The following is a 12,645-nucleotide window of genomic DNA, read 5'->3' as shown; positions in this document are numbered from 1 at the left end:
TATAGCTAGTATAAACTAAGTGATTATAGAAGGAACCACTATGGTTAACATTTTTACTAAAAGAAATAAGGGTTTTCTTAAAGAATCTTTTCATCAAATATAAAGGAACTATTACAGTTAACTCCGTGAGTACCAAGTTAATACACCAGAGTTATATACAACGAAGATCTAACAAACGATGGGATGTGTGCCTTCCGCCTCATTTCCTGTTCCTTGTTTGGTTGTGGGCTTATGGTAGATACACACAACCGATTATTTGTTTACTCTGGCTTCTATATAACTTGTATCCATTTAGTATTCATAGAAAGGATTGTAGAGTCATTTTTACTTACTTTCATCAAAGTAGGAAATACAGGATTTTCTGTAGGAACAGACGAACTTTTTTAAACCGAACTTACATCTTATTACAACTTACTTACATCACTAAAATCTTATGAACTCACCAGCTTAAATGCTATTCTACGCTTTCAAAATAACTTGTATTCTCAGGAGACCAGTAGACAGATATGCGCATTGGGATTCAGAAGATGGAGCAGCATAGCTTCAAGACTTGTTTTGTTATTTACTTTGTATTCTATGTTATGTGAACCACATACTTTGTAAACACTTTCTTTCAAATGAAATGGTTGTTTATTACTTTGATTACTATGATGCATGTCTTGTGATACTAAACATGACGTCCTCCACCCCCGAATATTTTCGTCGTTCAGGTTTTGAGGTGTGACATTCATCATCTATGATATTCCCACTTCCAACCTATTTTATTCGACAAGTAACTTCTGGTAAGCCGTTTTGAGGGTCTAGAAGGCGGCCGGAAGGCCATTACGCTGAAAGGAGCGAAGATCTCAAGGATTAGAGAGCGGATTAGTTTCGGTAATCATGTGGTTTGTTATCGTGGCCATGTTTAGCATTCCACTATGATACTATTATGGTTTTACTTTCTGATTTTGGTGTCGAAACCATTTGCTTTGATTTTATGATTAGATGAAACCTTGATTATTGGATTAATGACTATATTTTATTGTTTTATTCATGTTTAATTTATCTTGTTAAGCTTGTTAAAAGATCCTCATTTGTTAATGAACATCTGATTGATTGCTTGCCTCTTATGATTTTGATGACCATCAAGATTATATGCCTAGGAATAGTGAACATGTACCTATGGTTAACTACAAAATAAGTAAGTTAATGTGTGATGACAAATCACACATGAGTTTATTAAATTAACAGATTTGATTAACTATTATTACAAGTCTTGCTTGATACGAACTGAACACTAGGAAACATATTAGTTTAATCAACTTATCACTGTTTGAATTGACTTGTTTGCTAAAGGATTAGTAATACTGAACATGAACCTAATCATTTTAGAAATTGGTGAACATGAATAAATAAATCTCTGTGTGCGATTATCTATGATTTTAAGATGTAATTTGTCTAAACCAAAGTACCTAAAGAGATTTGTCTTCCTGTCAGTTTATCGAGATTTGCTATTTAGTTGTTCGTTTGAGATTTAATAAACCCTTTCTTTACTGCTTTTGTGTGTTTTTTGTAACCTATAATCAAACATTTTAAATTAATTCACTACCATTCGCCTTGAGTTCGACACCCTTGCTTATCAAAGTTATACTATACTCGATCGGTTTCACTGCCTGTAAGGTGTGGTTTAGATGCGATAAATTAGGAATTATAAATAAAAAACTAGTGCATTAAAGATTCCCATCAGTCATCTAATATTTCTACAACAGGATTCTCGTAAGCTGATAGCTAAGGTGAAATGAAAAGAAATATATGATGTCAGATTTATATAAAAGGATTAAAAAGATATGGGTTATATGTTTTTGTCCTTTGATAATTCAAGATGTTTCTCACCTGAGTTATCAATTGATGTCCACATAAACAAGGGTGAAAAGGTCAGTTGATAATGAAAAGAGAATGAGACCGACTTACATCTCTATGCCTTGATTTTCTTGAAGGTGAGTTTTAAGGAGCATGTGACATATCAAAGAAAAATAAATCTTAGAATAATTGCATTTTTGATCCATGGGTATAATTGATTCTTTTCATTTTGGTCTTAAAAGTTTTACCTTGCAGATTGGGAGTATGCTCTAGCTAATCTTTGAGGCTTAACAAATCTTTTTCTTCAAAAGCGTCTGATGGAGGCTTGGCAAACTGAGCAACCATTCTTCCTACCTGTTTAATTAAAATTTCAAAATCATAGGTCAACCATATACACCAATGCCACTCCAGTCTATAAACCGAGTGATACTGGTCACTTTGTGTTTAAAGAAAATGATGATAGCTTTATTTTTGTCTACCAATTGTAAGTATGAAACTAAAGAAACCATAATCCAACTTGGAATTTGATAGAGAAATCATTTGTTTTCATTCCTTATCATTTCTCTCCCATCAATTTCAAATATGTTGTAATGAATTCAGATTTCATATTCTTTGTATAACTATAGAATATGGAATCATAATGAAACGATAAATTGGGTAAATTTTGAATGATAGAAAATGCAAAGGATTGAAGAAAGAATTTACCTTGATAACATGCATTTTACCATCGAACATCAACACAACACCCATTTGAAGTATCACGAATTTATTAGCTTGGTCCTCCCTGTATTTGTAATCCACTACATATTTCAATTTTGGCTATGATTTGTTATTGATTTCTTGCGATACAGCGGGAAATATATTTACAATTTTCCCTGGTTTTATGGGATCTTAGTTAAAAGAAATTGTTGACCGTTTTAAGGGTAGAATTGAAAGGAATCGAAAAATATGTAGAATTTTTAGCAGACATACCTAAAATTGAGGGCTGCTGTAACACCGTAATTTTTCAAACAATTTTTCACATTTTTAAAAGCATACTTTCATTCATAATATTATAAAAATCTCATTGTATCACATATCAATCCATAGAAACACAACCCAAGATCATAATGTATAAAAACTCCTCATGTGTGTACTGATCATGTCGTCGCCTTCCCGCGATTCTCACTGGTACCTGAAACACATAACACAACACTATAAGCATAAACTATTAGTGAGTTCCCCAAAATACCACATACAACACATATTAGCCACTCGAGGCTATCACTCTGTATGACCCTCTGGTCAAAGTGTCTCAGTGGGACCCTCCAGTCCCATAACTCTATGGACCCTCTGGTCCTAACTCTATGGACCATTTGGTCCTAACTCTGTAACTATGAATCACATATAGCACACAATCACATAGATATTACATCGTATAATAGCATACAACATACTCTGTCACATAACTCTAATTACCACTCTAGGTAAAGTATAGTGAGAAGACTCACCTCGGATAACTCGGTAAACCTCGAACTCTGAAATACTGCACTAGCCTCTGCCTAATCACATAAATAATTACTCTAATTAATACAACATCTAAAGGCTAGGCTAACCCCTCTCTATAAGTTCTCTAAGAAGGGTAAAAGACCATTCTACCCCTCTAATGGCTCATAAGTCCAAACATTGACTAAACCCTAAAAGTCAACAAAAGTCAACAGTCAAACTTTGACCAGACTCGTCGAGTGCACTCGTGTGACTCGGCGAGTACATGCGTGTCCTCTTCGCCCCTGATCCTCACTCGACTCGCTGAGTCAACCCTACACTCAACGGGTTATCACAGTTCGCGAATCGCGGGGCAACCCGACTCGACTCGTCAAGTCCGTTATGAACTTGACGAATTGCTCCCATGACAACACTCATCTGACCTCCTGAGGTCAGATCTGCTTCTCTAATCTATAGATCTGACTTCCCCATGACCAATAAACACGTAAAGGTCGAATCTTGGTACACATGCAAGGAACTCTAGACTTATTTTGGTGAAATCCCTTCTAACATGGCAACCTATGTCCCTTTCCTCCATAGAACCACAAAAAGCAAGGTGGTTCAAGCTCTTTGGACCTCAAAAGGTCCGGATCCAAAGGTTATTACTCAATGGGACACTAAATCTCAACCAAACAAGCTATAAAAGATATATAAAACCCTAAATTCAATGCTCTTAAGCAAAAACGGAGAAATAGGATCAAATAGCTACCTCAAAATAAAGATCCAAGCTGAAAACCCACTGAAATGAAGTCCTCTTGCCCCATTCTTGCTGGTAACCCTTCCTCCTTGGCTAAATCACACCAAAAACGAACAAAGAGACTCAAACTCTCTCACAACTCGCTCAAAATCGCTAGGGTATCTCTCTCTGGACTGGTAGCCGCAAATGAAGGCTATAAAGTACTTAAAATAGGGCTCAAGCCCGGGGATTTAGGGTTTCAGTCATCAGCACGGACTCGTCGAGTCCAACCTTACCGACTCGTCGAGTCCCTTCATTTATCCAATCAGCAATCGCGATCCGACTGGACGAGTCTAGGCATCAACTCGTCGAGTCCCTCTCTTAACTCCAAAAATAATTGATAAAATATAATACCTGGAATTCCGGATGTTACAGCTGCAATCTTGAAATTTGAATCAACAACGAAATGGTTTAACAACAACCATATGTTAATTGAAATCAAAGAGGCAAACCTAAATTTCAAACCTCAATGTCAGAGCTGGCATGGGAGAGACGTCGCCATAGCTTCACAACCTATACATTGCCTTGAATATCATAGAAGCCCTAGTCCACCGATTTTAGTTTTGGATAGATTATGTTTCTTATTTGAAAAACACAAATCATCGTGATTTCAAAACAAATTAAGAACTATTGAATTCAAAAAATCAGGGATCGGATAAAAGAAATAAGACAGAAAATGAGGAAGATAACCAAGACCGGAAGATATGCAGAGCACCGATTCAAATCCCCGAATTTTTTGGTTGTTAAATGTAGAATAAACAGGTGAAGATCACGTTTTGATTTTGCTGAGGGGCGAGTTAAATTGACCAAATGGGCAATTTCAGGAATTCACATAGAAAATTGATCGGGAAAATCGATTAGAGGAGGTTGGTTGATTGCCATGTGTCAGAATTGGTACTCTTTTATTAGGATAGAATATATATATATATATATATATATATATATATATATATATATATATATATATATATATATATATATAGGGTTAGGTTCATGTGAGACCACTATATTTTGTGAGACGGGGAGACGCGATCCTAGCCACTTATTTTGTAGATAAAAAACATTTTTAAAACGCAAAATAATTGAAAATTTTCGAATTTTTTTAAAAATTATTTTCGTCATTTTTTTATCCAAAAAAAATTACCGTTTTTTTGAAATATTTATGAAATATTCTAGTAGAATATTAGAATATTTTATATATCTAACAAATCTAATAGAATACTAGAATTTTATAATATTATAAAAATCACATTAGAATATTTACAGTATAATATTCTATAAGAATATTTCATATATATTTAAAAAACGGTAATTTTTATTTATTTATTTATTTATTTTTATTTTTTAGGTAAATAAAATGACGAAAATAATAATCAAAAAAAGAGTTTTCGAATTTTTTCTTTTATTTTTCAATTTAAATTTATTTTTTGATTGCATCTTACGGTCTCACAAAAAATTAATATGGTCTTAAATGAACCTATATATATATATATATATATATATATATATATATATATATATATATATATATATATATTTAAATGTTTCTAGCAACTATTATGTGTCTAAATGCACCAATAAAAATTCAAGAAATAATAAATCGTTAAATAAATCATTAAAGGGTATTTTGGACATTTTGTACTTTTAATAAAGGAAATCATTTAATTGAAATCTTGCAATTAAGGAAATAAAGTAAATATATTTGACCTAGTCATGTGTATGGTCGAATACGTTTATCATCGGCATCAACATCATCATCATCACTACTGCCCACTTCCTCTCTTCGCCGACCTCCATCTTTTAATTTCTTCAATTCTTAAAAATTCGAAACACTCAGTTGGAGTGTTACTGTTACTGCAACAAGTATCAAGCACCACTGTCGTATATATAAACTTTTTTTTGATTCCTTTTTCATAATTGATCGACCATGAAGACTTAGTTAGAGTCATGTTCCTTTTTCTTTGTGTTTCACTGGTGGGAAAAACCACCACCGAGGGGTGGTGGTGGTGGTGGTGTTGTTGTCCATCGAAGACCACCAAGAACCACTTTTTCCTCTCCATTCTTACCGATCAGCAACAACTCAAACCACCTGCCATCTACAACAATCGCCACCACTTCCTTTTCACTGTTATTGGCGATTCTAGAGAGACCTCGAGGCAGCAGTCGCCTAGCATCGATTACATGTAAGCATCATCTAACCTATCAATTTTGCAAGATTATTGGTATTTCTAGTTTTTTTTTCTTTCTTTCTTTGTGTAGCAATCCTTGCCCGCCAACTGTTCGCTGAAACAGCTGAAAGAAATTTTTTGTCCATTTCCATTTACTCTTCATCACTCTTTTACTTTAATTCAATTTTAGTATATATACATATAAATATAAAAAACAGTTTTTATACATTTTGAAGGTATACATTAAATATCTTAGTGCAGTTGTTGACCCCCTTCCAGCAAAAATAATTATGTGAAGAACCTAATGGAAAAAATGCAGGGCAAGTGGTGGCGAGGACACGGTCTAGTATGTAATAATTTTTTGTCCATTTCCATTTCCAGTACTATTGTTGTTTCTTTTAATGACTTATTCATTTTTTCTAACCCTCCATTACAATTGAAGTTTTTTTTATGCAACCTTGTTATTCATTGTTCAGGCTTGCATGAAAAAAACAACAACATTCTTTTATGTATTTTGTCAGAATGTATTCTGCCAGAAACTGTCCAAGAGGAAAGTTGATGAGAACTTGCATTTACTGCATACCATCATTTTTGGAAAACGAACAAAGGTGAAAATCAAAAAATTAAGAAATCTTTTTATTTTTTTTTTCAAATATAAAAGCTAAGTTTTTGTGGCTTCTGAATATTATGCAACAAGTATATTATTCTGTTAGAATACTCAACAAAGAATGTTAAAAATATTATGCAACAAATATATTATTTTGTTAGAATATTCAACAAAGAATGTTATTTTTTTTAGTCGCCTTTTGTGTTAACATGATCTTTTCATGTATTTATATTTCAAATGTTTTTTTTCGTTGGATATATTCTTGATAATACAAATTCTTTAAGCATATTCAAAACCATTCTATAAGAATATTTTATTCTATAAGAATATTATTGTTGTATTTTGATAGAATTGTAGTTAATTATTTATATGTTTAGTGTGCAGTTGTTAAAAGTGTATCACTACAAAATTCGTGGCAATGAATTTGTGATAGAAATGGCTTGAAGTTGATACAAGTGTATCACTACAAAATTTTTAGCAATGAATTTGTGATAAAAATGGTTTTAAGAATGGCTTGAATACCTGATGGGAAAGGCTTGAAGGATGAATTAAAGAATGATCACATTCAGTGTTTAAAAATGTTGTTATTTTTTAAGCATTACAATAGTTATTCTTTCAGAATGTTATTATTCAATGAATCAAAATCATACAATGTAATTATTAGGTATATTATTAGTACAAGAATCGATTTTGTGTATTCTTTCAGAATGTATTTACTAGTTTATGGTTGACATTCTGTCATTCTGACAAAATAAAATCGAAAAATATATTTATTAGTTTATGGTTTGCATTTTATCATTCTGACAGAATAAAATCGAATTTTTAAATTTGAATTAAGTTAAAATACATATTTTTAAATATAAAAGAATTAATTATCCCTAAAAATTTGTTTTTTCAGTAGATTTTTAAAACCAAAAACTCTTGCAAAATAAAAGCTGTAGTAGATTCAAGCTGTTTTCATTTGTTTTTCGAGTTTATTTATGTGTTTTATATCTTATTTATAATTAACAATCTTATTAATTAACAAGCTGTTTTAATTTGTTTTTTCAGTTTATTTATGTGTTTTATATCTTTTTAATCAATTGTAATTAAACAATAAATATAAACAAAATATTGAAATCAGATTAAAAAAGCAATTGTAAAAAAATATAGAGTTTTTTATTTTTAAGTTTTTTAATTAAAAAGTTTACTAAACAACTTTTCCAAGAGCATATCTCCAAGTGATAAGCATACAAATACTTGTTATTTTGCCGAATCGTTACATTCACTTTTATCTAACAAAAAGCTTCTATTAAATAATATATGCTGCATATTAACATTTTTTTTAATTTTATTTTAAAATTAGTTAACTTATTATTATCTATATTAAATCTTTTACTAGATCTTTTCGTACCAGTGACGGAGACAGACTATTTTAATAGAGGTGTCCTTCGTACTTCAAGCGGATGCACCTAATAAAAAAATAAAATATATATATATATATATATATATATATATATATATATATATATATATATATATATATATATATATATATATATATATACCCTGTGCCGGAAATTAAACAGTAGCCCAAATGTCCCACTAAAGTCATTACAACTTATACTTTCAGTAACATGTATTATAACTTTGTTGAATATTTTTCTTTCTAAAACTATAAAAATGAATAAAATATTTTACATAGATAATTATAAAAATACAAAAACACGATTTAATAGTATTTAACTACAATGTTTTATACTCTTTACTATTTTTCTAATTTGAATGTTTCTTTTGAACGGCGGGATTTTTTTTTTAATTTTTAATTACTTAAAACTATAAAATATTTTTTCTAAAATATATTTATTTTTTGATTATTAAATAAACTTTATTTACTAATATAAAATTCTAACATTTAGGTATAAGTATTATATAAGTAAAATATTATTAAATTAAAACAAAAAAATGTCAATTTACTTTAAAAAAATAGAGAATAATAAATGTTTTGATTGATCTTTAAAAAATATGTTATTAGTCAATGATATTTTGTAAGTTTATTAAAATAATACAAAACATTAAAGAAAAAAAATACTATTTATCCAACGATGTCGATACTCCAATACATTTTAATAAAAACAAAACATGCGTCTCAAATCTCAATACCAGTGGGGTAACTCCCAATTTATTAATAACGATCTAGTATTTGTTTGTTGAATACATATTTTAGTTGGTATAAAATTTTTACATGATTATTTGTTTGGAATTTTAAATTATATTATTATATTTTAAACTAGTTATGAAATTCATGTATTATATGAGTTAAATTTAAAAAAAAATATAAAAGAGAACTTTGAATATATATATATATATATATATAAGAAAATAAGAACAATAATGAACTATTATAATGAAAATGTTTTTTATCTCTAAATTTAAACAAATAAATTAACTAAAGAAAAGAAATTAATTATCTTTAATTTTAGGAATTTTGAAATTAAAAAATAAGTTTATTAATGAAAATCAATATCCATTTATTACTACATTTATTGCAATTTTTATATTAAAATATTATATGGAATTTAATAAAATATAAACTCATAAAATGACATGTGAAAAAAAAAATTAATTGAGAATAATTACAAAATGACATTTGATAAATTAAATTAAAGTGCGACAAACAGCAAAAATGCTTTCATTTATTAGAGAGGATCTGTTCAATCCTCCGATTTGCGTTTTTTTTATTGTTATCGCACTCCCCACTTATTTTTGAGTCATCACTCGATCCAACTTATATATATATATATATATATATATATATATATATATATATATATATATATATATATATATATATATATATATATATGATATAACCTCTAGTTCCCTATTATTTGACTGATAACTAATTTGACAGGTTTTATCATCTCTCCGGTGGTTTTGTGTGTGGAGGGGGGGGGGGGGGGGGGAATTCGAACAACCCATTTGTTCGACCTACTTTTATGTGTGGCTATTCCTATAGAAATGGATCAAGAATATTTAAAAAGGTGCGTTAACAATTTAATTAGAGAAAATAGACAATCAGACAAATAAGTTCAACAATTGAATTACACGATTGATTATATACGTTTGATCGTCATCTTTTGACCTTTTGTGAGTGTGTATCTCAAAGTACAGTCACCATCGCCTCAATTCCTCCAATATAGGGACATGGGTGGGGTTTTCACTTCTTTTAGCATTAGTTGTAGAGAAGAGAGTGTATGCAAGCAAAAATTGCCAACAATCTCAAAACTAAGACCATCACCCTTGGTGTAACAATGGGTGACAACAGTAACACCACTACCTAACATCTTAAACTACACATTACCTTGAGCCCCTTCACAACTCCAAAATCACAAATCGCTCCAAGATGCTACATCATCATGTAGAACATTACCTTGGTCGACAACAATTTTCTTGCCAATATTAATCCAAATGTAACAGTTGGATTAATATCCTCGTACTTGAAGATAAAACATACTTTATAGACAATTTAAAGAAGAAATAAAATAAAATTATTGTTCCTATAGAAACATACCTAAGATATCGTTAGTGTAATAAACAAGATCGAAGATCTACCATCGAAGGCCCATGTGATTCCTTGAATACCCATTATACCATGTTTGGTTGGAGACTTAACCACACCCATTACGGTCAACATCTAAATCATTAGGGACAAGAAGTGCAATATTAGCATTATAAAATGACCATGACGAAAACTCTAGCTTTACAAAGGACGTTAGTGGTGTTGGATATTAAAATGTTTGACAAATGAACTTTTTATTTTGACCTAGTAATTTTAAGGTTTTTTCAAAATTTAAACCCTAGGACTATAAATAGTTTAGGTCATTTTTATTTTAGTTGGTGCCTACTTTTTCTATTCAGATTTTTGTTTTTCATATAAACAGAGAAAGTGAGAGTTTATTTTTGTTCATGTGAGGTTTCTCCATTGTAATAAGATCTGATGATCATATGAATGCATAAATATTTCACTGATTCCTTGTTTATTTGAGATTGATTCATCTACTATTCTTAATTTCCGCATTGCCATCTCATATTGTGTGAATCTAGGTTTCTACAATTGGTATCAGAGTTTGATCTTGAAGAATAATCTATTCTTTCAAGTTTTAAAGATCAAAGGTGACATATTTTCATATTTGAATCATTCTCATGAATTTCGTGTAAGTTTTCTAGTTATTATGTGATCTATACTCGAAAATTGCTACATCTATGTTAGATCTGAACGACTTGCAAAGAAGCATTCTAGATATGAATGGTTTTTGAATCATTTTTTCTAGATTTGTATTTTCTCACATCAGATCTACACCCATTCTCTTTGATATTCGTTTTTACTAAAGATTCTTGTTCAGATCTGAGTTTTATCATGATTTCGATATGTAGTCATCTACATCTTTTTCAAGAGACATGGTATCCTAAAATATCTACTCTTTTCCCTGAAGGTATAGTTTGTAGTGCTCTAGATTTTTATGGAGAAATGATCCTAAGATGGATTAATTATGATACAAATGTATCACATGATGGAATTAGCATCCTATACATATTGACTAGTTGTTGATGTCTAATCTAAGTGAAATCAAATATACAGAAGAAAAAGAGAAAAAAGAAGTTGTTAATGTTGCTCTAGCTTCAGAAGAAAATCCCCAAGAAAAAGTTGTTGAAGAATCTAATGGTGAAAATATAAGGAATATGCTGTATAAGATCCTTGTTTTCTGAATGTTCAAGAAGTTTTTCGTGAAACAAGAGAAGATATTGTTAGGGTTATTCACATTGGTGATGCAACAAAGAGAATGCCTCCTGGTATTTCATCCAGATCAAGTAATTCTTTTGATGGGATGAGAGCCTACAAAAAACTAGTGATTAGTGAAGAGAAAGTATACCAAAATTGAAAATCATAGGTACCTATGAGACGTGAGAACAACTTCAAAAATCCATATGTGTCTTAATGGACAGGAAATTCATTCTATAAGGCAAGATATAAGAAGTTGAAGAAAAAGGGAAAACCTAAGAAAATTTAGGTTCCAAAGAATAGATCCCCTGAATCTAAAACAAAGACAAGCACAAAAGTTAGAAGAATGTGTGATAAAAAGTTTACTGACAGACGATATCTTAAAAAGAATGTGTTATCTCAATTTTGGTTAAATGATTTGATGACGTTTCTGAGCTTGATGAATAGATGTTACAAGACTCTATTGATTCAGACTGTGTTTAATGATGACATTGTTTGGAGTAATCACTTTGGAGAAAAGAAGAGTCTTTCTAAAGATCAGAAGTGGTCCATAACAAAATCTCCCACTTTCAAGCAAGTGTTTGTTTCCAAAATGGCTTGTTAAATTATGAAGAATAGTGAGATATAAATCTACAATGATATATTCAATGCTCTCTCATGAAAGGTACACTTATTAAATTATGGAATACAATATAGGGGAAATATTGGACATTATCACACTATATAAGTTGTTGGATGGATATCAAGTGAATGTTTAGTCAAAGTATGGTAAAGAAAAAAAAATCCAACTTGATGGGTTTATGAAAAAGATTAATTTTTTCTTGTGATTAATGAAGCACGTGTCAAGTATCTTGGTCTATATATTTTTATTCATACAAAATGGAGGTTATATGGTAGTAAATCCTATGCTTTTAGCAAGAGATTCAAAGGGCAATTGATGAATACTTAATGCACTAGAGATTGTAACAGCTACAAAGATAAATGATGTGTTCATTGAATATTAAAGGTG

The 12,645-nt window shown here is 30.3% G+C and overlaps 1 pseudogene; it reads right to left on the bottom strand.

Annotated features, from left to right (window-relative positions):
* Positions 1–2,112: 2,112 nt before the first annotated feature.
* LOC145067888 (aquaporin PIP1-2-like) lies at positions 2,113–11,275 on the bottom strand (annotated as a pseudogene).
* Between the last annotated feature and the right edge of the window lie 1,370 nt (positions 11,276–12,645).

This window comes from Lactuca serriola, chromosome 8 (assembly GCF_051521515.1).
Source record: "Lactuca serriola cultivar US96UC23 chromosome 8, Lser_US96UC23_V15, whole genome shotgun sequence".
Taxonomy (NCBI): Eukaryota; Viridiplantae; Streptophyta; class Magnoliopsida; order Asterales; family Asteraceae; genus Lactuca; species Lactuca serriola.
This window is presented reverse-complemented; position numbering and strand designations above follow the sequence as displayed.